Source organism: Paramisgurnus dabryanus, chromosome 9 (assembly GCF_030506205.2).
Source record: "Paramisgurnus dabryanus chromosome 9, PD_genome_1.1, whole genome shotgun sequence".
In the NCBI taxonomy this organism is placed as follows: Eukaryota; Metazoa; Chordata; class Actinopteri; order Cypriniformes; family Cobitidae; genus Paramisgurnus; species Paramisgurnus dabryanus.
The window spans coordinates 4,899,869-4,924,623 of NC_133345.1; the positions used below are offsets into that span (position 1 = coordinate 4,899,869).

Genomic DNA, 24,755 nt, shown 5'->3' on the forward strand with positions numbered 1-24,755 from the left:
TTCGATGTCTGCACGCACCATTGTCTTTGTTCAACGCAAACAATTCTGTTGCGTTTTTCTTTGAACGAAGTGCTCCGCCTAGATAATTTGACCCATATTCACATGGGTTTGTTTCTCGTTTTTTCTTTGAGAACAATCTATATAGCGCTTTCCACAATCGTTTTGGTGTTAGCTTTACGTAAAATAGAAACACAGAAAAGTACTGAGCGATGGAGAAACCACGAAGCAGAACATATTATGACCACGGATTGGCAAACAAACTGGCAACCACGCACAAAAGAAGCAAACTCTGGTTTTAAACTCACCTTATTTGTCCCCGGAAAGCGCCAGAGTCGATGCACGGAGTGGACGGAGCAAGCCTCGCTTCCATAGCCGAAGGTCAAAAATCCATTCAAACGTGTAGTCCCCGGTGTCCACTCGATTTTACCCAAAAAGCCGAGGAGCGATACCGCAATGGCATCCGGAGAAGGCGCTGGCTGTCGGGATGGAGGTTAGCGGGTCAGAGATCCGGCACTGAAGGTCTGCGTTCATTACTCACCGTGTGCATTTCACTCTATACTTGTAAAAAAACCATACAAATACATACAGAAACAGTTATCACTCATACAAAAAGAAACACGAAGGTAAAGCTTCAGTTAATTTGCTCGCTGAATGCTTTTTGCATGCACATACAAAACTGAACAAAACTGATATACTGAACAAAATAGGCCCCAAAATTGAGGAACACCAGTTGTTTAGTTAAACTGATTGAATAGCACTTTGCTTTCTATTTGTTAAATATGAAATGAGACAATAAATTACAAATTACATTTCAATGCCTGCAGCGTGTTCATGTCCACACCACAAATAAAACCGTGTGACCCTTTTTTTTGGTTTAAAGATTGAAAGTTTCGAACCTACGCAACACTCTAAAGACAAATGCTCCTAAATAGTACCAAATAAGGGTTCTTCAGCTTGTAACCATAGCAGAACCCGTTTTTTTGGTACTATATAGAACCTTTTTATACGGTTCTATAAAGAATCTTGCCTTGAAAAATGCTCACCTCAGTGGTGCTATAAAGAACGATTAATTTATCAGCTGTCAGGAGTGACATTTTTGTTATTTATCCACTTTCTAATGTATAGCACTTGATAAGGATTAACAGTTTAAAAACAGAAATGCAAGACATCAGAAAATACATTTATTTTTTACTTTCATAACATGAGAGGTGTCATACAATAACAAATATGTGCTTTAAAATCACATTCCTAAGTTAAAAATATACATAAAAATAGATATATGGATCATTACACAAATCACTACTCAAAGGAAATATGTTAAATAACTGCTTCAATATTAATTAACAATAACGTTTGGCCAAGGCAGTCCTTGTAAATAGACATATAAATAGACAAATAAAATCATGACATATATGCCATAGAGCCTGAGATAGAGAAAAATAATAAGGAATTCTGCTTTTACTACCATCTCAGAAATATTGCCAGAATTGGAGGTTTTGTCTCAAGACAGGACTTAGAGAAACTTGTTCATGCTTTCATCACCAGCAGGGCCGATTATTGCAATGGACAATGGATTAAAAAAGTACTGTTACTTGTTTAAAAACCACTTCATGGCTACAGGCCGAAATACATGACAGATATGCTAATCGAATATGAAACCGATTACTCGGAGCAATAGGATCAGGTCATTTAGAAAAACAGGGGTTCACTCAAAACAAGGTGCATCAGCATTTAGTTATTATCAGCTTTCAGAAGAGATCAGATGTGCTTCAACAGTAGACACTTTTAAATCTAGATTAAAAACACATCAGTTTAACTTTGCATTTACTGAATGATTTAAAACAGTACGAATAAAACAGTACAAAAGAATAAAACAGTATGAACCTTACCTGTTATAAAGGGAATGAAGCTTACGGTATGGTGCTTACCTGCAGAAATAAATAAAGTACAATAAGAACACACAGAACTTCAATTTTCAAAATTATTTTAACAATAAATGATGATTATTTTACTGGTTTACCTGTTTGCGATTACCACAGAATCCCGTCACCTGGCTGCGGTCTTCATTTGGTGAACGGTTCTTCACTCATAATTGACCTATACAAGAAATAGAGAAGAATAATAAGCGATTCTGCTTTTACATGTAGATGTGTGCCCCAAGAACACAGACACACCGGCTCCAAAAAGTTTAAAAAGTACACATTTCTGTTATTTTAATGTGGCAAATGTGTCAGCTTTAAAAGAAGCATACATTACCTTTTAAAGAGGATGCGCACTGCGTGAAATACCTTTACTCCCCGCATAAGCAAGCAATTTTCAAAATGCTTTTAAAAGTAATGGTGATTATCTTACTTGTTTAACTGTTTGTGATTACCATGGAATCATGTCACCATCATTTTTAAGCTTGTAAAGCAAATAATGAAACATTGACTTAGTAGGAAAAAATATTTTGGAAGTAGCGTGATAAATGATGAAGAAAATATTTTGCAAAGTGATGGTTAGCACACGGTTGATGGTACCTAATAAATTCCATCATATTTTTTTTATTCCTACTATGGAAGTCAATGGTGACTATCTGCTGTGGGTTTACCATCATTCCTCAAAATACCTTCTTTTGTGTTACTCAGAAAAAAACTAATCCTCGTGTTGTTGTAAGCCTGTATGCATGAGTAAATGATGACAGAATTATCATCATAAATTGAAATATCCCTTTAAACTGTATTTCCCCCCCTTAAACCTAAACTTATTTTCTTACGGCAAGTCATTTAGGTAATCAAGAAAATACTTTACCCGTTGTCTTTGTGAGTTAAACAAATACAGCTACGCTTCCAGGTCTGTCGACGTTGCTGTGGTTTTTCGACAGCTGTATTATGAAGGGTAGCGAATGAATGAATACATTGCAAAAAATCATTTCTTACTTGTTATTTCGAACTGTTTTCACTGTACAAATATCTAGAAAGTCTTAAAATAAGATGCATTTTTTGATGAGCAAAATGCCCTAAGAAAATAAGCCTAGCCTTTAGGGAGAAAAAAACTCAAAATTTAAGCGAATTTGGGCTTAAAACAAGCAAATAAATCTGCCAAAGGGGTAAGAAACAAATCTAGATATAAACACTTAATTCAAGAAAAATTGTCGTAGCCCATTGGCAGATTTGTTGGCTTGTTTAATGTACATGCATGTACAATATTTCAATTTGTCTTGTATTTATTAGCATTTTGTATTGCCCAACGCTGTCTATGTTGTTTAACTGTTGTCATTTTCTTATAAAAGCCTTTATAATTTATTAGTTTGGATGATTGCCATTCCCGAGAACCTCTTATATTGGAAATAAAAGAATCATCTAAGCATTATTTTGTTGACTGTCTCTTAGACATGTAGCCGTTTGATTGTGGTTCTATTTAATGGCTAGTCTATTCTTTTGGAATGGTCAAACGTCTATTAGATTTTCACTGACAGCCCAAATTAAGCCTTGTTTTAGCCTAGACACATATTCGCTGTCTATTAGAAATTATGTAGTCGTTGAATAGCCGCTTTTTTGATGACTAATGTATTCTTGGGCCGTGGTTAGACGTCTCTTGGATTTTAAGTAAAACGACAAAAGAATCTATTTTTAACACATAGGTCAGGGGAGAGCGCGAACGCAGTCCCCCACTATCAGAAATTTTGCAGTCGAGATTCCCACATTTGGGGAATTCGCAAAGGGTCAGCACAACCGGAGTGCAATGGCTGAGCCTCGCCCTGGGTGAACCACCTTCATGATCATGGTGTCTCCCCTGCCAGGTAAGTATGAGCGACACCCTTTGAGGCCAGACGGCCGCATCTTCCTGTGACCGATCACATCAACGGCGCCCCCGAAGGGCGTCCGACTAACATTTCATTACTGTGTGTGACCAGGTGGAAAGCGCACGAAGCCACGTCTGAGACCAAACATTCTTCGAGATCTACCCTATTTTTATTCCGTTTCCAGCCCGGTTGAACCGTGTAGAGTGAAATATGTGAAACAATTTAAATCAAATGGATTTAAATTGCGCATTCAAATATATGGTTTCGTTATTACAAAGTAACTTTACGTGGAATAGAAACAAAGAAATGTACAGAGCAATCAAGAAACAACGAAAGCATAGCAATTTTAGAACGTGGATAAATAAAAACACAGGGCTCAATGACTTACCCGTTGTCGTTGTGAGTTAAACATGTACAGCTATGCTTCCAGGTCTGTCGACGTTGCTGTGGATTTTCGACAGCTGTAGTATGAAGGGTAGTGAAAAAAGTTTTCAGGTGTTTTTAACATTCCAATCGGCCTCTTTCGCTTTTGTTGCACCTTCAGCTGTGTCGAGGATGTTTAATTCGTCCTCGGATCACCACCACAAACTTGTAAAGAAAATAATTAAATACATTACAAAAACATTTCTTTATCAGCGTGTTCATTTCCACGCAAGCTTTTCGTTAAACCAATAAAGCCAACGAAAACACAGCAATTTTAAAACACACGTATTAGAAAAAACACCGTCATTCACGCACAAAAGAAGCAAATTCTTTTTTTGTATTTGACTTATTTGTCCCCGAGAAGGGGAGCGCACCATTCATGGAAACACTGCAATACCATGTTGATGCATGGAGTGGAAGGAGCAAGCTCCGCTTCCGTTTCCGAAGGTCAAAAATCCATTTAACATATAGTCTCCGGATAGGAGACGTATCAGACATTAAACTGATAAGAACAGATACTACACTTGATCTTAGCCAAAAGGCCGAGAAGCGATACCGGAATAGACGCAGCCAAAGGGGGAGCCGGCGAAGGCGCTGGCTTTTGGGGTGGAGGCTAGCGGGCATTTAACTCTATACGTTACAGAGGTAGAACGTTGAGCTAGCAGATCAGAAGTTCATGTTTTCTAAACCCATGCAGAAAACACACACAAACTGTTGGGAAAAAGCAGTCATCGCTTAACCAAACAGAAACATGAAGTAAAGCTTCAGTTAATTTGCTTGCAGCTTGCAGATCCAATACGTCGATCGTAAAGGTAATGCCGGTAGATCGCACATACCTTAACTGTGTATGCTGCTCCACGCCTCCACGAGCTTCGGGAAACAGAGCGCAAAATTGTCATTATGGTCTTGGATTAACTGTGAAACATGCTTTGCCTTTCTTCTCAAATGTGTTTTCATAAATCTTACGCTGTCCGCTGCAGCTCAGTCGTCTAACTTCTGAAATTTACCAGGATGCGCATTTTTTCCTTGATGCAGGAACTGATCCACGCTCATGAGAGAGAGAGAGAGAGAATTTAGAATTTTCAAAAAACCTTTATTACAAATTAAAACATTTTCATAACCTCAAATCAGAAAAAACAAAGGGGAAAAAAATATATATATATATAGTAACGGAAATAACAAAAAATAAGCCAACATAGGAGCAAAGACGAAATCATCTTCAATAACCAGACACAGAGCTCCTCCATAATACCAAATCAATTCAAAAGAAAGAAGATCATTCATTGCTTTTAAGTATCTAAAACCAATAAGGATTCTAGATTTAACTTATTTTAAAAACTGCTAATATATCATGGCTTCCAGGTCTGTCAACATTGCTGTGGTTTTTCAACAGCTGTAGTATGAAGGGTAGAGTGAAAAAAAATGTTTAAGTGTTTTGAACATCCCAATCTGTTCGTTTACTTAGTATTTTATTCATGTTTTCGAGTTAAAAAATAATTCTTAAATCAAGATACATTTACTTAATAAGCAAAGTGGCTTAGAATTTAAGTCTTGTTTACTGAAATAAATTCTAAAATGTAATAGGTTAAGGCTTAAAACAAGTAAAAATATCTGCCAGTGGGGTAAGAAAAATAAACCTAAATTGAGTTTATTATTGAATTAAGTTGAAACTAGAATTAAGTTTATTTTTCTTACCCCGCTGGCAGATATTTTTTACTTGTTTTAAATATAAACCTGTTGATTTTTATAATTTATTTCAATTATTACAAAGTATACGATCTGATTTTTTAATCGCGGTGTTTGTTTTATTCCTCGTTTCTTTTCCGTGCATTTGCTTTATTTATTTATTTTTGCTTGTTGCATTTAAATGCACGTTTGATTTGTTGCCACATTATTCTGTGTTAATGTATTTTTTAACATGTTTATAAACAAAAAGTGCGTTATTATAATTAATTATATGGCTGTGAATTCCCAGCAAACACAAAACGCTTTTATAACAATTTTCTATTACAATACATAATATCTTAAGCCACTTTGCTTACCAAGTAAATGTATCTCCATTTAAGAATTGTCAGATATTCACAAGAAAACAAGACAAAAACAGTAAGTAAGATATTCATTTACTTTTTTCTTTCAAACATGAATTTACAGACGGCTGGAAATTTTAAATAAAATAACTAGACATACCTATTCGGGTCTGCTCCCGTTTGCTGTGATGACGGGGACTTAGTCCAAAGCACATTTTGAGGAATACTTACACATTTTACTTCTTATTTCTTTGGAATTAATTATTATTTATTTTCAATTACAAAGTATGCGATCTGATTTTTTTAATCGCGGTGTTTGTTTTATTCCTCGTTTCTTTTCCATGCATTTGCTTTATTTATTTATTTTCTGCTTGTTGCATTTAAATGCACATTTGATTTGTTGCCACATTATTCTGTGTTAATGTATTTTTTAACATGTTTATCAACAAAAAGTGCGTTATTATAATTAATTATATAGCTGTGAAATATATACAAGAATTCCCAGCAAAAACAAAACGTTTTTATAACAATTTTCTATTACAATACATAATATCTTAAGCCACTTTGCTTACCAAGTAAATGTATCTCCATTTAAGAATTGTCAGATATTCACTAGAAAACAAGACAAAAACAGTAAGTAAGATATTCATTTACTTTTTTCTTTCAAACATGAATTTACAGACGGCTGGGAATTTTTAATAAAATAACTAGACATACCTATTCGGGTCTGCTCCCGTTTGCTGTGATGACGGGAGACTTAGTCCAAAGCACATTTTGAGGAATACTTACACATTTTACTTCTTATTTCTTTGAAATTAATTATTATTTATTTTCAATTACAAAGTATGAGATCTGATTTTTTTAATCGCGGTGTGTGTTTTATTCCTCGTTTCTTTAGCTCACACAACATTCTACCAAAAAACAGCAGATCATTTTCTACTAGATAACTCCATACACTATGGATTAAAAATGTCCCGACTGCGAACCTGATAAAACCCAGGTAAAAAGCAAATACAAATAAACCATTTTGATTTAGCAAAAGTTTACAAATAAATGCACTCCCTGCACACAACAAGCACGTCTAGTTACCATTCATATTTTGCGTGATTTAAGTTTCGTCGCATACATTTTGGAAGGCACACGATAAAAACAAAATAAGGCTTTTAATGTATGCAGACTTCATTCTCCGTTGAGGGCTTATCAATCATAATAAACGCTGTTAACTCTTCTCATTGAATGGTCTAAATCCAATGCTGGTAAAGAAATCAAATGTGCATTTCAACGCAACAAGCAAGCCGTAAAGCAATGGATGCAGGCAAACAAACGAGGAATAGCACATACACCACGATTAGATCATCGGGTCTCATACTTTGGAATTAATAAGAAATAATTATTCAGTCTAAAGAAATAAGAAGTAAAATGTCTAAGTATTTCTCCAAATGTGCAGACTCATTACAATAAACGGGAGCAGACACGAATAGTTATGTATGTCTGGTTATTTTATTTAAAATTGACAGCTGTCTAACATATGATATATTTTGATAATACGAAATGCTAAAAAAATAATATAACACCAATCGACAATATCTGTTATTGTTATTTTTACAAGTAAATTCATGTGTAGGAGAAAACAAAGCAGCTGTCAGTCCATACTATATTGAGTGGCCATCGTAGTGGTGCAACCTGAACGATGTTTTCCTTACTTCCGGTCAAAGGCGCCATTTTGTGAAATAGGCATATAGGTGACGCTGGAGCACGCGGCCATTGTCTCTGTTCAACAAAACAAGTGTATATATACACATACGCATATTTTTCCTCAATCAATCACCGAATACAAGCTGCAATTCGATGCCAACTGGCCCTTCTCTCTGGTTTCATGTTTGTAAGGAAAATTAAGGGGGAAATTACGATAGCATTTCAGCCAAACATTCATTCGTGCCACGCTGCTTTTCTTTGAACGAAAAAAAAAAACCCTCTGCTCCCCCTACACAATTTCTTCTCCTGTTATTTTATGCTTAAAACAAGCAAATAAATCTGCCTACAGGGTAAGAAAAAATTCGTTAACTTTTCCCATAAACACTTAATTCAAGAAAAATTGTCCCACCCCACTGGCCATTTTTTATCCACAATACACATTCGATGTCTGCACGCACCATTGTCTTTGTTCAACGCAAACAATTCTGTTGCGTTTTTCTTTGAACGAAGTGCTCCGCCTAGATAATTTGACCCATATTCACATGGGTTTGTTTCTCGTTTTTTCTTTGAGAACAATCTATATAGCGCTTTCCACAATCGTTTTGGTGTTAGCTTTACGTAAAATAGAAACACAGAAAAGTACTGAGCGATGGAGAAACGGTCAGGGGATCTCTGGATAATCCGTAATTCGTTTGTAATTATAAAACGAAAATACCGCTTTTCTGTTTTTTGTTTCAAAACGAAAAACAAAATAACCGTTTTTGTGTCAGAATCAAAAAACGAAAAACCAAATAAAAATGGCCCGTTTTTCGTTTTTGGCGATCATTTTATCGTTATTCCTTTTTTAACAAAGAATGAAGAGAGTCTTTGAACTTCAGTCAATTCGTTTTTCGTTTATTGCAAGTGGTGCTAGCTGCAGAGCCAAATGGGCGGAGCTGAAGCTCCAGCTCCCCCTCGCTGGATCTAGTGGGCGTGGCAGCATCAAGTGTGCAGGCGCAGATACAGTTTGTTTAAACTAACTGTACAGCCTGTATCAAAGACTCCGGATCCTAGTATATTTTGATAGCCTATCACATAAAGGTTGAATCTATCCAAAGTTACAGTCAATATTCCATATAAATTTGCAATATTATTTTTACAGCATATGCTTTCACATTTACATACAATAGGGCAGATTAGGTAACCTAGTCTTATTTATTATTATTATATTTATTTATTGAATTAATCATATGATATGGTAATACAACAAGGTCATATTAAACATTAGTAAATGCATTAAGGGCTTTGTTGTCACTTTCAGATATTTACATCATTGCTTATGGTAAGCCACAGGAACTAGTACATGTATAAAAGTATAATATAACCTTAACATTATAACATTAACAGTATATTAGGTTTTAGTCTTCACTTACCCACTATGCTTGTAAATAATTTGAGGGCATATATGCAAGTGAAAGAGTTGCAATGCAGAGCCCTGCTTCACTGTACTGTTGTACATTATGATGTACATTTGTATTTAAAGACATAAGTTGACATCATCCAATTCCACAAAAGTAGTGCCACAATTCAAAGATGTGGCTTACCATAAACCATGATGTAAGTATCTAAAAGTGACAACAATGCCCATTTATGGAGAAAGGAGTGGAGTGCTGCTTTGTCCTGCCAGTGAAAGCTTACTATCTGTGCACCCCTTACTATCTGTGCACCCCTAAATTATCGATAACACTTTACAACATGGTTGTATTTGTTTAGATTAGTTAATGCATTAGCTAACATGAACTATCAAATAACAAAACTTCTACAGCATTTATGAATCTTAGTTCATCATGTTTATTTCAGCCTTTACTAATACATTTATAAAATCAAGCGTTGTAACTGTTAACATTAGTTAATGCATGAACTAAATAACTGTATTGACATTAACTAACATTAACAAGAAATAATACTTGCTGAAAAGCTATATTGTTCATTGTTTTTTCATGTAATGCATTTACTAATGTTTCATACATCTTTTTGTATTACCAAATCATCAATAAATAAATAAACAAATAAATAAATATAATAATAAATAAAACTAGGTTACCTAATCTGCCCTTATTGCATGTAAATGTGAAAGCATATGCTGTAAAAGTGATATTGCAAATTTAAATGGAATATTGACTGTAACTTTGAAAAGATTCAACCTTTATGTGATAGGCTATGCATTATGCTATTTTTAATGAATAATCAGACAAGTAGTCTAAAACCAACCATGTGACTTACCACAGTAGAGGATATACAATGTGCTTTGACATTAATGAAGCATTCGCTTCAACTACATTTTTGTAGAAGATAAATGTAATTTAATAGTCACATACTCAGATGTATAAGTGTTGCACTCCACTGTCCTACAAGTGGATTTATTGGTTTCTATTAACCCAAATTTAGCAAAATATGCATCTAACATAAAAGAAATCTATATAAAATGTTATAATAAGAAGATATAAAATAATATCATGAATATTTCAAGAACACAAGACTTTAATGGTATAATAAGATACAATAATAAATATTATACATTTATTTCAAGAACACATCACTTTACAGTTCACACAAACGTTTAATGGTATTTTACAAAACCAATAAAAAAATCTATATTTACATTAGTCTATCCCCACTAGTAGATTCACAAGACAGGGTTTTTTTGTGTAAACAAAACCCACAAATAACTCTTTTGTCTCATATATCTCCTGCTCTTCTCTAAAATATAAAAGGGAAGGGAGTCGACATTTCTTCTTCATTCCTTTCACCCTCATAAATCATGGTGTTTATAAACAAGTCCAACATTGTTATAGCCAACAGGGCATCATCCTTTAGATCTTTTGCAGATCATCTTCCCAGCAAGTGGTCTCCTTTACCCACTCACAAGTCAGCTGAATGTTTCTCATCACCGCTGAGTCCTGTGTGCTATATAAGAATTCCAATAATAATATAATTAAAAATGATATACTGCTCATAAACAAATTCATGAAACAGGAAAGGTTAATACACACATTAACAAGTTAAACAAGTCAATCAGTACATAAACAATCCCTCTACATACATCTACTTCTGGTGTCTGGGTGATCTCCATGACATCTGACTCAGGTGGAGTGAATTTCATGTTATCTGCATATGTTACTTCCTGGGTGAGTAGTTGTGGGACTTGACTGTAAGAAGAGACAAACATTAGAATGTTTTTAGGCATGCATTGCTTTATTTATATAGTTATTGTCTGCATACTGGAAATGCACAGAATGGAGGTTTTATCAGAAGTATAGTTATTAATATCATACTTTGTCAGAGGAAATGTCTAAATTAACTGAGCACCACCACTTTATGATTATTGGTGTGTCAGACTGGCAAAAGATAGCAATCGAAAATCTTAATAGTTCTTTTTTATGTTTTCTCACAGTCATAACATAGAGTGCATAGAAAAAACAAAACAATATTAACAAATGCTGTGTTTAGTACACAGAGACAGGTGTACAGCAAATATAAGACCACTTACCATCAACATAAATACCCCACAATCAATACCTCCTAGCTGTAGAGGGGCACCCTGTTAATTATAGACAATACAATTAGATATACAATTAATACAGTAAATAGCGGTCACATCTAGGGATTGTTTTTTTTTAAGTTAAGTCTTTCTGTTTGTTTACAGTTTTGTTAAAAATGTGTACTTCGTTTACTTAACTGACCCTCAGTGGGTTATTTGTGACAACTGTGTACTTTGTTCTTTCTTAATACTCCACTAAAGATATTTAAACAAGTTTACAAGCAGCAAGAAGTTAAAAAGCTGTACCTCAAAATCAGTACAGACATGTTCCAATGTCGAGGGGAAATAAAGGTGGGGATGCTGATGCTGGGGATGAAGGTGGTGTTGCAACCAATGGAAGGTTGTCCAGAGGCTGGATTTTTACACATTTTAAAATGTTGATGTACAGTAACAGCAGTGAAAGTGTGGGATCGTCTGCACTTGAGACCATGCTTGATGATAAAATCTAAAACATAGAAAGCATAAATTAGCATAATTGTCTTGTTTACATGTTTTGTACAGTGCATTGCATATAAACAGCTCACCTTGCTCAAGAGCACAACATAAAGAGTATTTCTATACATGTTTTTAACTTGTCATAAGTAATGTAACGCAGAAAAACTATTATAACAACTGAAATAAAGTAGTTTAAATTCAGACATCCCAAAGGTTTCACAACACAAGAAAATATTAAATGAACAATATGTTTTTAGTTTTAAATGCAAGAAAGAAATTACTATGACATGCACAAACAGAAAGGTTCAACAAACATGATGTTTATCACACACAGTATAATTAAAATATTTAATTCACACACACATACCTTTTTGTTGAACTGCATGATTTCAGAGCTCGTGTAAATGCTTATTTACAGTAGGCACCGTGATATAGAGAGCAGAAGATCCTGTCCTCGCAAACGTATTGTCTGGTGCACCTGACCTGTGCAGGTTCAACAAATATTTAAATAAAAACAATAAAAACTACAATAAAAACACTACGTGCCACTTGTGGTGGACGGGAGAATGTTAGCACATCGAGTGTTTAACGCGAAACTCAACATACTCCCGAAAATCACGTCGAGACAGCGATAATTGTAAGATTAAGATTTAATATACATATTAAAGCTCAGTTTATCTTTAAATTACCGTGCAATACTCCGGAGTACTTGATACAGGCTGTACAGGAAGTTTAAAGAAACTCTATCTGCGCCTGCGCACTTGATGCTGCCACGCCCACTAGATCCAGCGAGGGTGCCCCGCCTCGCTAGAGCTCCAGCTCCGCCCATTTGGCACCACTTGCAATAAACGAAAAACGAATTGACTGAAGTTCAAAGACACTCTTCATTTTTTGTTCAAAAAGGAAGAACGATAAAATGATCACCAAATAACGAAAAACGGGACATTTTTAATTGGTTTTTCGTTTTTTGATTCTGACACCAAAAACGGTTATTTGGTTTTTCGTTTTGAAACAAAAAACAGAAAAGCGGTATTTTCGTTTTATAATTACAAACGAATTACGGATTATCCAGAGATCCCCTGACCAGAAACCACGAAGCGGAACATATTATGACCACGGATTGGCAAACAAACTGGCAACCACGCACAAAAGAAGCAAACTCTGGTTTTAAACTCACCTTATTTGTCCCCGGAAAGCGCCAGAGTCGATGCACGGAGTGGACGGAGCAAGCCTCGCTTCCATAGCCGAAGGTCAAAAATCCATTCAAACGTGTAGTCCCCGGTGTCCACTCGATTTTACCCAAAAAGCCGAGGAGCGATACCGCAATGGCATCCGGAGAAGGCGCTGGCTGTCGGGATGGAGGTTAGCGGGTCAGAGATCCGGCACTGAAGGTCTGCGTTCATTACTCACCGTGTGCATTTCACTCTATACTTGTAAAAAAACCATACAAATACATACAGAAACAGTTATCACTCATACAAAAAGAAACACGAAGGTAAAGCTTCAGTTAATTTGCTCGCTGAATGCTTTTTGCATGCACATACAAAACTGAACAAAACTGATATACTGAACAAAATAGGCCCCAAAATTGAGGAACACCAGTTGTTTAGTTAAACTGATTGAATAGCACTTTGCTTTCTATTTGTTAAATATGAAATGAGACAATAAATTACAAATTACATTTCAATGCCTGCAGCGTGTTCATGTCCACACCACAAATAAAACCGTGTGACCCTTTTTTTTGGTTTAAAGATTGAAAGTTTCGAACCTACGCAACACTCTAAAGACAAATGCTCCTAAATAGTACCAAATAAGGGTTCTTCAGCTTGTAACCATAGCAGAACCCGTTTTTTTTTGGTACTATATAGAACCTTTTTATACGGTTCTATAAAGAATCTTGCCTTGAAAAATGCTCACCTCAGTGGTGCTATAAAGAACGATTAATTTATCAGCTGTCAGGAGTGACATTTTTGTTATTTATCCACTTTCTAATGTATAGCACTTGATAAGGATTAACAGTTTAAAAACAGAAATGCAAGACATCAGAAAATACATTTATTTTTTACTTTCATAACATGAGAGGTGTCATACAATAACAAATATGTGCTTTAAAATCACATTCCTAAGTTAAAAATATACATAAAAATAGATATATGGATCATTACACAAATCACTACTCAAAGGAAATATGTTAAATAACTGCTTCAATATTAATTAACAATAACGTTTGGCCAAGGCAGTCCTTGTAAATAGACATATAAATAGACAAATAAAATCATGACATATATGCCATAGAGCCTGAGATAGAGAAAAATAATAAGGAATTCTGCTTTTACTACCATCTCAGAAATATTGCCAGAATTGGAGGTTTTGTCTCAAGACAGGACTTAGAGAAACTTGTTCATGCTTTCATCACCAGCAGGGCCGATTATTGCAATGGACAATGGATTAAAAAAGTACTGTTACTTGTTTAAAAACCACTTCATGGCTACAGGCCGAAATACATGACAGATATGCTAATCGAATATGAAACCGATTACTCGGAGCAATAGGATCAGGTCATTTAGAAAAAACAGGGGTTCACTCAAAACAAGGTGCATCAGCATTTAGTTATTATCAGCTTTCAGAAGAGATCAGATGTGCTTCAACAGTAGACACTTTTAAATCTAGATTAAAAACACATCAGTTTAACTTTGCATTTACTGAATGATTTAAAACAGTACGAATAAAACAGTACAAAAGAATAAAACAGTATGAACCTTACCTGTTATAAAGGGAATGAAGCTTACGGTATGGTGCTTACCTGCAGAAATAAATAAAGTACAATAAGAACACACAGAACTTCAATTTTCAAAATTATTTTAACAATAAATGATGATTATTTTACTGGTTTACCTGTTTGCGATTACCACAGAATCCCGTCACCTGGCTGCGGTCTTCATTTGGTGAACGGTTCTTCACTCATAATTGACCTATACAAGAAATAGAGAAGAATAATAAGCGATTCTGCTTTTACATGTAGATGTGTGCCCCAAGAACACAGACACACCGGCTCCAAAAAGTTTAAAAAGTACACATTTCTGTTATTTTAATGTGGCAAATGTGTCAGCTTTAAAAGAAGCATACATTACCTTTTAAAGAGGATGCGCACTGCGTGAAATACCTTTACTCCCAGCATAAGCAAGCAATTTTCAAAATGCTTTTAAAAGTAATGGTGATTATCTTACTTGTTTAACTGTTTGTGATTACCATGGAATCATGTCACCATCATTTTTAAGCTTGTAAAGCAAATAATGAAACATTGACTTAGTAGGAAAAAATATTTTGGAAGTAGCGTGATAAATGATGAAGAAAATATTTTGCAAAGTGATGGTTAGCACACGGTTGATGGTACCTAATAAATTCCATCATATTTTTTTTATTCCTACTATGGAAGTCAATGGTGACTATCTGCTGTGGGTTTACCATCATTCCTCAAAATACCTTCTTTTGTGTTACTCAGAAAAAAACTAATCCTCGTGTTGTTGTAAGCCTGTATGCATGAGTAAATGATGACAGAATTATCATCATAAATTGAAATATCCCTTTAAACTGTATTTCCCCCCCTTAAACCTAAACTTATTTTCTTACGGCAAGTCATTTAGGTAATCAAGAAAATACTTTACCCGTTGTCTTTGTGAGTTAAACAAATACAGCTACGCTTCCAGGTCTGTCGACGTTGCTGTGGTTTTTCGACAGCTGTATTATGAAGGGTAGCGAATGAATGAATACATTGCAAAAAATCATTTCTTACTTGTTATTTCGAACTGTTTTCACTGTACAAATATCTAGAAAGTCTTAAAATAAGATGCATTTTTTGATGAGCAAAATGCCCTAAGAAAATAAGCCTAGCCTTTAGGGAGAAAAAAACTCAAAATTTAAGCGAATTTGGGCTTAAAACAAGCAAATAAATCTGCCAAAGGGGTAAGAAACAAATCTAGATATAAACACTTAATTCAAGAAAAATTGTCGTAGCCCATTGGCAGATTTGTTGGCTTGTTTAATGTACATGCATGTACAATATTTCAATTTGTCTTGTATTTATTAGCATTTTGTATTGCCCAACGCTGTCGGTCAGGGGATCTCTGGATAATCCGTAATTCGTTTGTAATTATAAAACGAAAATACCGCTTTTCTGTTTTTTGTTTCAAAACGAAAAACCAAATAACCGTTTTTGGTGTCAGAATCAAAAAACGAAAAACCAATTAAAAACGTCCCGTTTTTCGTTATTTGGCGATCATTTTATCGTTATTCCTTTTTGAACAAAAACAGAAGAGTGTCTTTGAACTTCAGTCAATTCGTTTTTCGTTTATTGCAAGTGGTGCCCGCTGCAGAGCCAAATGGGCGGAGCTGGAGCTCTAGCGAGGCGGGGCACCCTCGCTGGATCTAGTGGGCGTGGCAGCATCAAGTGCGCAGGCGCAGATAGAGTTTGTTTAAACTTCATGTACAGCCTGTATCAAGTACTCCGGAGTATTGCACGGTAATTTAAAGATAAACTGAGCTTTAATATGTATATTAAATCTTAATCTTACAATTATCGCTGTCTCGACGTGATTTTCGGGAGTATGTTGAGTTTCGCGTTAAACACTCGATGTGCTAACATTCTCCCGTCCACCACAAGTGGCACGTAGTGTTTTTATTGTAGTTTTAATTTTTTTTATTTAAATATTTGTTGAACCTGCACAGGTGCACCAGACAATACTTTTGCGAGGACAGGATCTTCTGCTCTCTATATCACGGTGCCTACTGTAAATAAGCATTTACACGAGCTCTGAAATCATGCAGTTCAACTAAAAGGTATGTGTGTGTGAATTAAATATTTTAATTATACTGTGTGTGATAAACATCATGTTTGTTGAACCTTTCTGTTTGTGCATGTCATAGTAATTTCTTTCTTGCATTTAAAACTAAAAACATATTGTTCATTTAATATTTTCTTGTGTTGTGAAACCTTTGGGATGTCTGAATTTAAACTACTTTATTTCAGTTGTTATAATAGTTTTTCTGCGTTACATTACTTATGACAAGTTAAAAACATGTATAGAAATACTCTTTATGTTGTGCTCTTGAGCAAGGTGATTCATCACAAAAGCTGTTTATATGCAATGCACTGTACAAAACATGTAAACAAGACAATGATGCTAATTTATGCTTTCTATGTTTTAGATTTTATCATCAAGCATAGTCTCAAGTGCAGACGATCCCACACTTTCACTGCTGTTACTGTACATCAACATTTTAAAATGTGTAAAAATCCAGCCTCTGGACAACCTTCCATTGGCTGCAACACCACCTTCATCCCCAGCATCAGCATCCCCACCTTTATTTCCCCTCGACATTGGAACATGTCTGTACTGATTTTGAGGTACAGCTTTTTAACTTCTTGCTGCTTGTAAACTTGTTTAAATATCTTTAGTGGAGTATTAAGAAAGAACAAAGTACACAGTTGTCACAAATAACCCACTGAGGGTCAGTTAAGTAAACCAAGTACACATTTTTAACAAAACTGTAAACAAACAGAAAGACTTAACTTAAAAAAAAACAATCCCTAGATGTGACCGCTATTTACTGTATTAATTGTATATCTAATTGTATTGTCTATAATTAACAGGGTGCCCCTCTACAGCTAGGAGGAATTGATTGTGGGGTATTTATGTTGATGGTAAGGGGTCTTTTATTTGCTGTACACCTGTCTCTGTGTACTAAACATAGCATTTGTTAATATTGTTTTGTTTTTTCTATGCACTCTATGTTATGACTGTGAGAAAACATAAAAAAGAACTATTAAGATTTTCGATTGCTATCTTTTGCCAGTCTGACACACCAATAATCATAAAGTGGTGGTATGATATTAATAACTATACTTCTGATAAAACCTCCATTATGTGCATTTCCAGTATGCAGACAATATATATAAATAAAGCAATGCATGCCTAAAAACATTCTAATGTTTGTCTCTTCTTACAGTCAAGTCCCACAACTACTCACCCAGAAAGTAACATATGCAGATAACATGAAATTCACTCCACCTGAGTCAGATGTCATGGAGATCATCCAGACAACAGAAGTAGATGTATGTAGCAGGAATGTTTATGTACTGATTGACTTGTTTAACTTGTTAATGTGTGTATTAACCTTTCCTGTTTCATGAATTTGTTTATGAGCAGCACATCATTATTAATTATATTATTATTGGAATTCTTATATAGCACACAGGACTCAGCGGTGATGAGAAACATTCAGCTGACCTGTGAGTGGGTAAAGGAGATCACTTGCTGTGAAGATGAGCTGGAAAAGATCTAAAGGATGATGTGCTGTTGTCTATAACAATGTGGGACTTGTTTATAAACACCATGATTTATGAGGGTGAAAGGAATGAAGAAGAAATTTCGACTCCCTTCCCTTTTATATTTTAGAGAAGAGCAGGAGATATATGAGACAAAAGAGTTATTCGTGGGTTTTGTTTACACAAAAAAACCCTGTCTTGTGAATCTACTAGTGGGGATAGACTAATGTAAAAATTTATTTTTTTGATTGGTTTTGTAAAATACCATTAAACGTTTGTGTGAACTGTAAAGTGATGTGTTCTTGAAATAAATATATAATATTTATTATTGTATCTTATTATACCATTAAAGTGTCGTGTTCTTGAAATATTCATGATATTATTTTATATCTTCTTATTATAACATTTTATATAGATTTATTTTATGTTAGATGCATATTTTGCTAAATTTGGGTTAATAGAAACCAATAAATCCACTTGTAGGACAGTGGAGTATAACACTTGTACACCTGAGTATGTGACTATTAAATTACATTTATCTTCTACAAAAATGTAGTTGAATCGAATGCTTCACTAATGTCAAAGCACATCGTATATCCTCTACTATGAGAAGTCACATGGTTGGTTTTTGACTACTTGTCTGCTTATTCGTTAAAAATAGCATAATGCATAGCCTATCACATAAAGGTTGAATCTTTTCAAAGTTACAGTCAATATTCCATTTAAATTTGCAATATCATTTTTACACCATATGCTTTCACATTTACATACAATAAGGGCAGAGGTAACCTAGTCTTATTTATTATTATTATTATATGTATTTATTTGTTGAATTAATCAGATGATTTCGTAATACAACAAGGTTGTATTAAACATTAGTAAATGCATTAATGGCCTTGTTGTCACTTTCAGATATTTACATCATGGTTTATGGTAAGCCACAGGAACTAGTATAAATGTATAAAAGTATAATATAACCTTAACATTATAACATTTACAGAAGGTTTTGGTCTTCACTCATCCACTATGCTTGTAAATCATTTAAGGGCATATATGCAAGTGAAAGAGTTGCAATGCAGAGCCCTGCTTCACTGTACTGTTGTACATTTGTATTTAAAGACATCATTTGACATCATCCAATTCCACAAAGGAACACAATTCAGAAATGTGGCTTACCATAAACCATGATGTAAATATCTGAAAGTGACAACAAGGCCCTTTTATGGAGGAAAGAGCTGTGTGCTGCTTTGCCAGTGAAAGCTTACTATCTGTCCACCCCTCTTTATTTGTGTCCACCGCAACGTGTGGGTTGTGAACTAATCTAAATGATCGATAACACTTTACAACAAGGTTGTATTCGTTTAGATTAGTTAATGCATTAGCTAACATGAACTATCAAATAACAATACTTCTACAGCATTTATGAATCTTAGTTCATGTTAATTTCAGCATTTACTAATACATTTATAAAATCAAGCATTGTAACTGTTAACATTAGTTAATGCATGAACTAATTAACTGTATTGACATTAACTAACATTAACAAGAATTAATACTTGCTGAAAAGCTATATTGTTAATTATTTTTCATGTTAATGCATTTACTAATGTTTATACTACCTTGTTGTATTACCAAATCATCTGATTAATTCAATAAATAAATACATATAATAATAATAATAAATAAGACTAGGTTACCTCTGCCCTTATTGTATGTAAATGTGAAAGCATGGTGTAAAAATGATATTGCAAATTTAAATGGAATATTGACTGTAACTTTGAAAAGATTCAACCTTTATGTGATAGGCTATGCATTATGCTATTTTTAATGAATAACTAGTAAAGTAGTCTAAAACCAACCATGTGACTTCTCATAGTAGAGGATATACGATGTGCTTTGACATTAGTGAAGCATTCGATTCAACTACATTTTTGTAGAAGATAAATGTAATTTAATAGTCACATACTCAGGTGCACAAGTGTTATACTCCACTGTCCTACAAGTGGATTTATTGGTTTCTATTAACCCAAATTTAGCAAAATATGCATCTAACATAAAATAAATCTATATAAAATGTTATAATAAGAAGATATAAAATAATATCATGAATATTTCAAGAACACGACACTTTAATGGTATAATAAGATACAATAATAAATATTATACATTTATTTCAAGAACACATCACTTTACAGTTCACACAAACGTTTAATGGTATTTTACAAAACCAATCAAAAAAATAAATTTTTACATTAGTCTATCCCCACTAGTATATTCACAAGACAGGGTTTTTTTGTGTAAACAAAACCCACGAATAACTCTTTTGTCTCATATATCTCCTGCTCTTCTCTAAAATATAAAAGGGAAGGGAGTCGACATTTCTTCTTCATTCCTTTCACCCTCATAAAACACGGTGTTTATAAACAAGTCCAACATTGTTATAGCCAACTGGGCATCATCCTTTAGATCTTTTCCAGCTCATCTTCACAGCAAGTGATCTCCTTTACCCACTCACAGGTCAGCTGAATGTTTCTCATCACCGCTGAGTCCTGTGTGCTATATAAGAATTCCAATAATAATATAATTAATAATGATGTGCTGCTCATAAACAAATTCATGAAACAGGAAAGGTTAATACACACATTAACAAGTTAAACAAGTCAATCAGTACATAAACATTCCCGCTACATACATCTACTTCTGTTGTCTGGATGATCTCCATGACATCTGACTCAGGTGGAGTGAATTTCATGTTATCTGCATATGTTACTTTCTGGGTGAGTAGTTGTGGGACTTGACTGTAATAAGAGACAAACATTAGAATGTTTTTAGGCATGCATTGCTTTATTTATATATATTGTCTGCATACTGGAAATGCACATAATGGAGGTTTTATCAGAAGTATAGTTATTAATATCATACTTTGTCAGAGGAAATGTCTAAATTAACTGAGCATCACCACTTTATGATTATTGGTGTGTCAGACTGGCAAAAGATAGCAATCGAAAATCTTAATAGTTCTTTTTTATGCTTTCTCACAGTCATAACATAGAGTGCATAGAAAAAACAAAACAATATTAACAAATGCTATGTTTAGTACACAGAGACAGGTGTACAGCAAATAAAAGACCCCTTACCATCAACATAAATACCCCACAATCAATTCCTCCTAGCTGTAGAGGGGCACCCTGTTAATTATAGACAATACAATTAGATATACAATTAATACAGTAAATAGCGGTCACATCTAGGGATTGTTTTTTTTTAAGTTAAGTCTTTCTGTTTGTTTACAGTTTTGTTAAAAATGTGTACTTGGTTTACTTAACTGACCCTCAGTGGGTTATTTGTGACAACTGTGTACTTTGTTCTTTCTTAATACTCCACTAAAGATATTTAAACAAGTTTACAAGCAGCAAGAAGTTAAAAAGCTGTACCTCAAAATCAGTACAGACATGTTCCAATGTCGAGGGGAAATAAAGGTGGGGATGCTGATGCTGGGGATGAAGGTGGTGTTGCAGCCAATGGAAGGTTGTCCAGAGGCTGGATTTTTACACATTTTAAAATGTTGATGTACAGTAACAGCAGTGAAAGTGTGGGATCGTCTGCACTTGAGACTATGCTTGATGATAAAATCTAAAACATAGAAAGCATAAATTAGCATCATTGTCTTGTTTACATGTTTTGTACAGTGCATTGCATATAAACAGCTTTTGTGATGAATCACCTTGCTCAAGAGCACAACATAAAGAGTATTTCTATACATGTTTTTAACTTGTCATAAGTAATGTAACGCAGAAAAACTATTATAACAACTGAAATAAAGTAGTTTAAATTCAGACATCCCAAAGGTTTCACAACACAAGAAAATATTAAATGAACAATATGTTTTTAGTTTTAAATGCAAGAAAGAAATTACTATGACATGCACAAACAGAAAGGTTCAACAAACATGATGTTTATCACACACAGTATAATTAAAATATTTAATTCACACACACATACCTTTTAGTTGAACTGCATGATTTCAGAGCTCGTGTAAATGCTTATTTACAGTAGGCACCGTGATATAGAGAGCAGAAGATCCTGTCCTCGCAAAAGTATTGTCTGGTGCACCTGTGCAGGTTCAACAAATATTTAAATAAAAAAAATTAAAACTACAATAAAAACACTACGTGCCACTTGTGGTGGACGGGAGAATGTTAGCACATCGAGTGTTTAACGCGAAACTCAACATACTCCCGAAAATCACGTCGAGACAGCGATAATTGTAAGATTAAGATTTAATATACATATTAAAGCTCAGTTTATCTTTAAATTACCGTGCAATACTCCGGAGTACTTGATACAGGCTGTACATGAAGTTTAAACAAACTCTATCTGCGCCTGCGCACTTGATGCTGCCACGCCCACTAGATCCAGCGAGGGTGCCCCGCCTCGCTAGAGCTCCAGCCCCGCCCATTTGGCTCTGCAGCGGGCACCACTTGCAATAAACGAAAAACGAATTGACTGAAGTTCAAAGACACTCTTCTGTTTTTGTTCAAAAAGGAATAACGATAAAATGATCGCCAAATAACGAAAAACGGGACGTTTTTAATTGGTTTTTCGTTTTTTGATTCTGACACCAAAAACGGTTATTTGGTTTTTCGTTTTGAAACAAAAAACAGAAAAGCGGTATTTTCGTTTTATAATTACAAACGAATTACGGATTATCCAGAGATCCCCTGACCGCTGTCTATGTTGTTTAACTGTTGTCATTTTCTTATAAAAGCCTTTATAATTTATTAGTTTGGATGATTGCCATTCCCGAGAACCTCTTATATTGGAAATAAAAGAATCATCTAAGCATTATTTTGTTGACTGTCTCTTAGACATGTAGCCGTTTGATTCAAGTAGTCCTCGCTGCAGACTGTAGCGCGGTGACGTCACGTACTGACGTCACGTATGTCTTCGGTGCGCATGCGCAGAGTGACGCATGGTATGTCTTTAATATTCATGTCTTTTAACGTCGTGTGACACGCCTTTGAGACGCATAAAAACAATTATAGGGAATTACAGAGCAAACTCAGCATTATCGGTTGTATTTTGAAGTTACTTTTTTTAAACGCGTGTGAACAGAGCAAACTCTATTTTGTATACCGGAACAGTGAACATTAATGACACCTTATATATTTTAATCTTCCCTCTGTCATATGGTTCTTTTATGGGTTTTATATTTTTGGGCATATTTGTTGCCTTCAAAAAAAGTTAGACATTTATGGTAAAGTACTTTAAAGTTTAATCAACTACGTACAGTATGTTTTCAGTCTCCGCATCTTTATTTTTTTTACACATCAAAATCTCCATGATAACACATGTTGCTTCGTTTTATAAATACGACACACGAAACGATATACAGGATATAATACACCGCGTTCCTAAATTATTATGCACATGCCATTTTTGTTTATTTTTCCAATACAGCCAGTAAGTTTTCAAATTGTATTTCACCCTCAACAGTTATGACAGTGTGGATGCTGTTATATTTAACCCTCGTGTGGTGTTCATATTTTTGTTACTTAGACAATGTTTGTGGGTCTAGTGGACCCACGGCATTATTCGTATCCTAAAACAATGCAGTCATACAAATTTATGTATAACTGTTTACAGATGTATAATTTAGCCTTATTGCAAGTAATATAGACAGAATTTATGGTTAATATTGGTCATTTACCACTAGTAGAGGACTATTTATAGATTAAAGTGCTATTCGTTTTTGTGATAATATGAAATAAGAGAAGAAAATTCTATTCTCTCCCAGATATTGGGGAAAAACATGTTTATCTTAAATAAGTATTTATCACTTTTTCATCTCAAATACGTTTTTCATCACTTTGATGTTTAATTCTTTGAAATTAGTTTGAAATTGTACACATTTGTGTTAGTTTACACAGCACAAGCCCCATCTGGAAAGATGCTGTATCATAACATATCATCCACATTGAACACATAACCTGTTCATGTCAGCCTACACAACACATAAGAAGCAAATTTTTACCATGTAGCTGTGTTGCATATGCATTTCTTGCATTTTATAGACATATACTGTGTCGTCCTGTCCATATTATGTCCACACACACTGCAGTAAAATGTGTTGCTATTGGCTACAACCTAAAATGATAAAAATGCTTGGATATAAAATTTTACTTTCTCTATTTCTACTTCTCTATTTACTTTCTCTCTCTCACGCACTCATACACACACACACGTGCGCGCACACACCATAGGTTTTGTGGTAAACCCATGGTTTTACAAATGGTAATCAATACACCAATTTGCCATGATTACTACACTTTTACTATAATAAAAGCATGAATATTTTTTGTAAGGGAGATAATGGGAAAATGTAGAATGGTTCCTGTTAGACAGAAGGTAAAGTGTTTGGGACAGTGGGGCCAGATGAGTGTTCATGCTTGATATATAACATGTTGTATCCTTGCAGCATTATAG

At 34.5% G+C, this 24,755-nt stretch overlaps 2 long non-coding RNA genes and 2 other non-coding genes across 5 annotated transcripts; all 4 read right to left on the reverse strand.

Moving 5' to 3' along the window:
- Window positions 1-3,624: 3,624 nt before the first annotated feature.
- Window positions 3,625-3,789, reverse strand: LOC135726946 (U1 spliceosomal RNA). The gene has a single exon (XR_010525036.1). It is a non-coding gene; the product is annotated as a U1 spliceosomal RNA (small nuclear RNA).
- A 781-nt stretch (window positions 3,790-4,570) lies between these two features.
- LOC135727024 (U2 spliceosomal RNA) lies at window positions 4,571-4,761 on the reverse strand. The gene has a single exon (XR_010525108.1). It is a non-coding gene; the product is annotated as a U2 spliceosomal RNA (small nuclear RNA).
- A 5,593-nt stretch (window positions 4,762-10,354) lies between these two features.
- On the reverse strand, window positions 10,355-13,024 carry LOC135721892 (uncharacterized). Of its 2 annotated transcripts, none has more exons than XR_010521652.2 (6): window positions 12,634-13,024; window positions 12,312-12,427; window positions 11,756-11,954; window positions 11,459-11,509; window positions 11,012-11,117; window positions 10,355-10,875 (listed from the first exon to the last, which is right to left on the reverse strand). It is a non-coding gene; the product is annotated as an uncharacterized lncRNA (long non-coding RNA). The 2 variants fall into 2 exon arrangements; XR_010521651.2 differs by having other exon boundaries at window positions 10,356-10,875; window positions 12,312-12,422.
- A 7,356-nt stretch (window positions 13,025-20,380) lies between these two features.
- On the reverse strand, window positions 20,381-22,718 carry LOC135721893 (uncharacterized). Its single transcript, XR_010521653.2, has 6 exons — window positions 22,589-22,718; window positions 22,272-22,382; window positions 21,704-21,902; window positions 21,407-21,457; window positions 20,962-21,067; window positions 20,381-20,825 (listed from the first exon to the last, which is right to left on the reverse strand). It is a non-coding gene; the product is annotated as an uncharacterized lncRNA (long non-coding RNA).
- Between the last annotated feature and the right edge of the window lie 2,037 nt (window positions 22,719-24,755).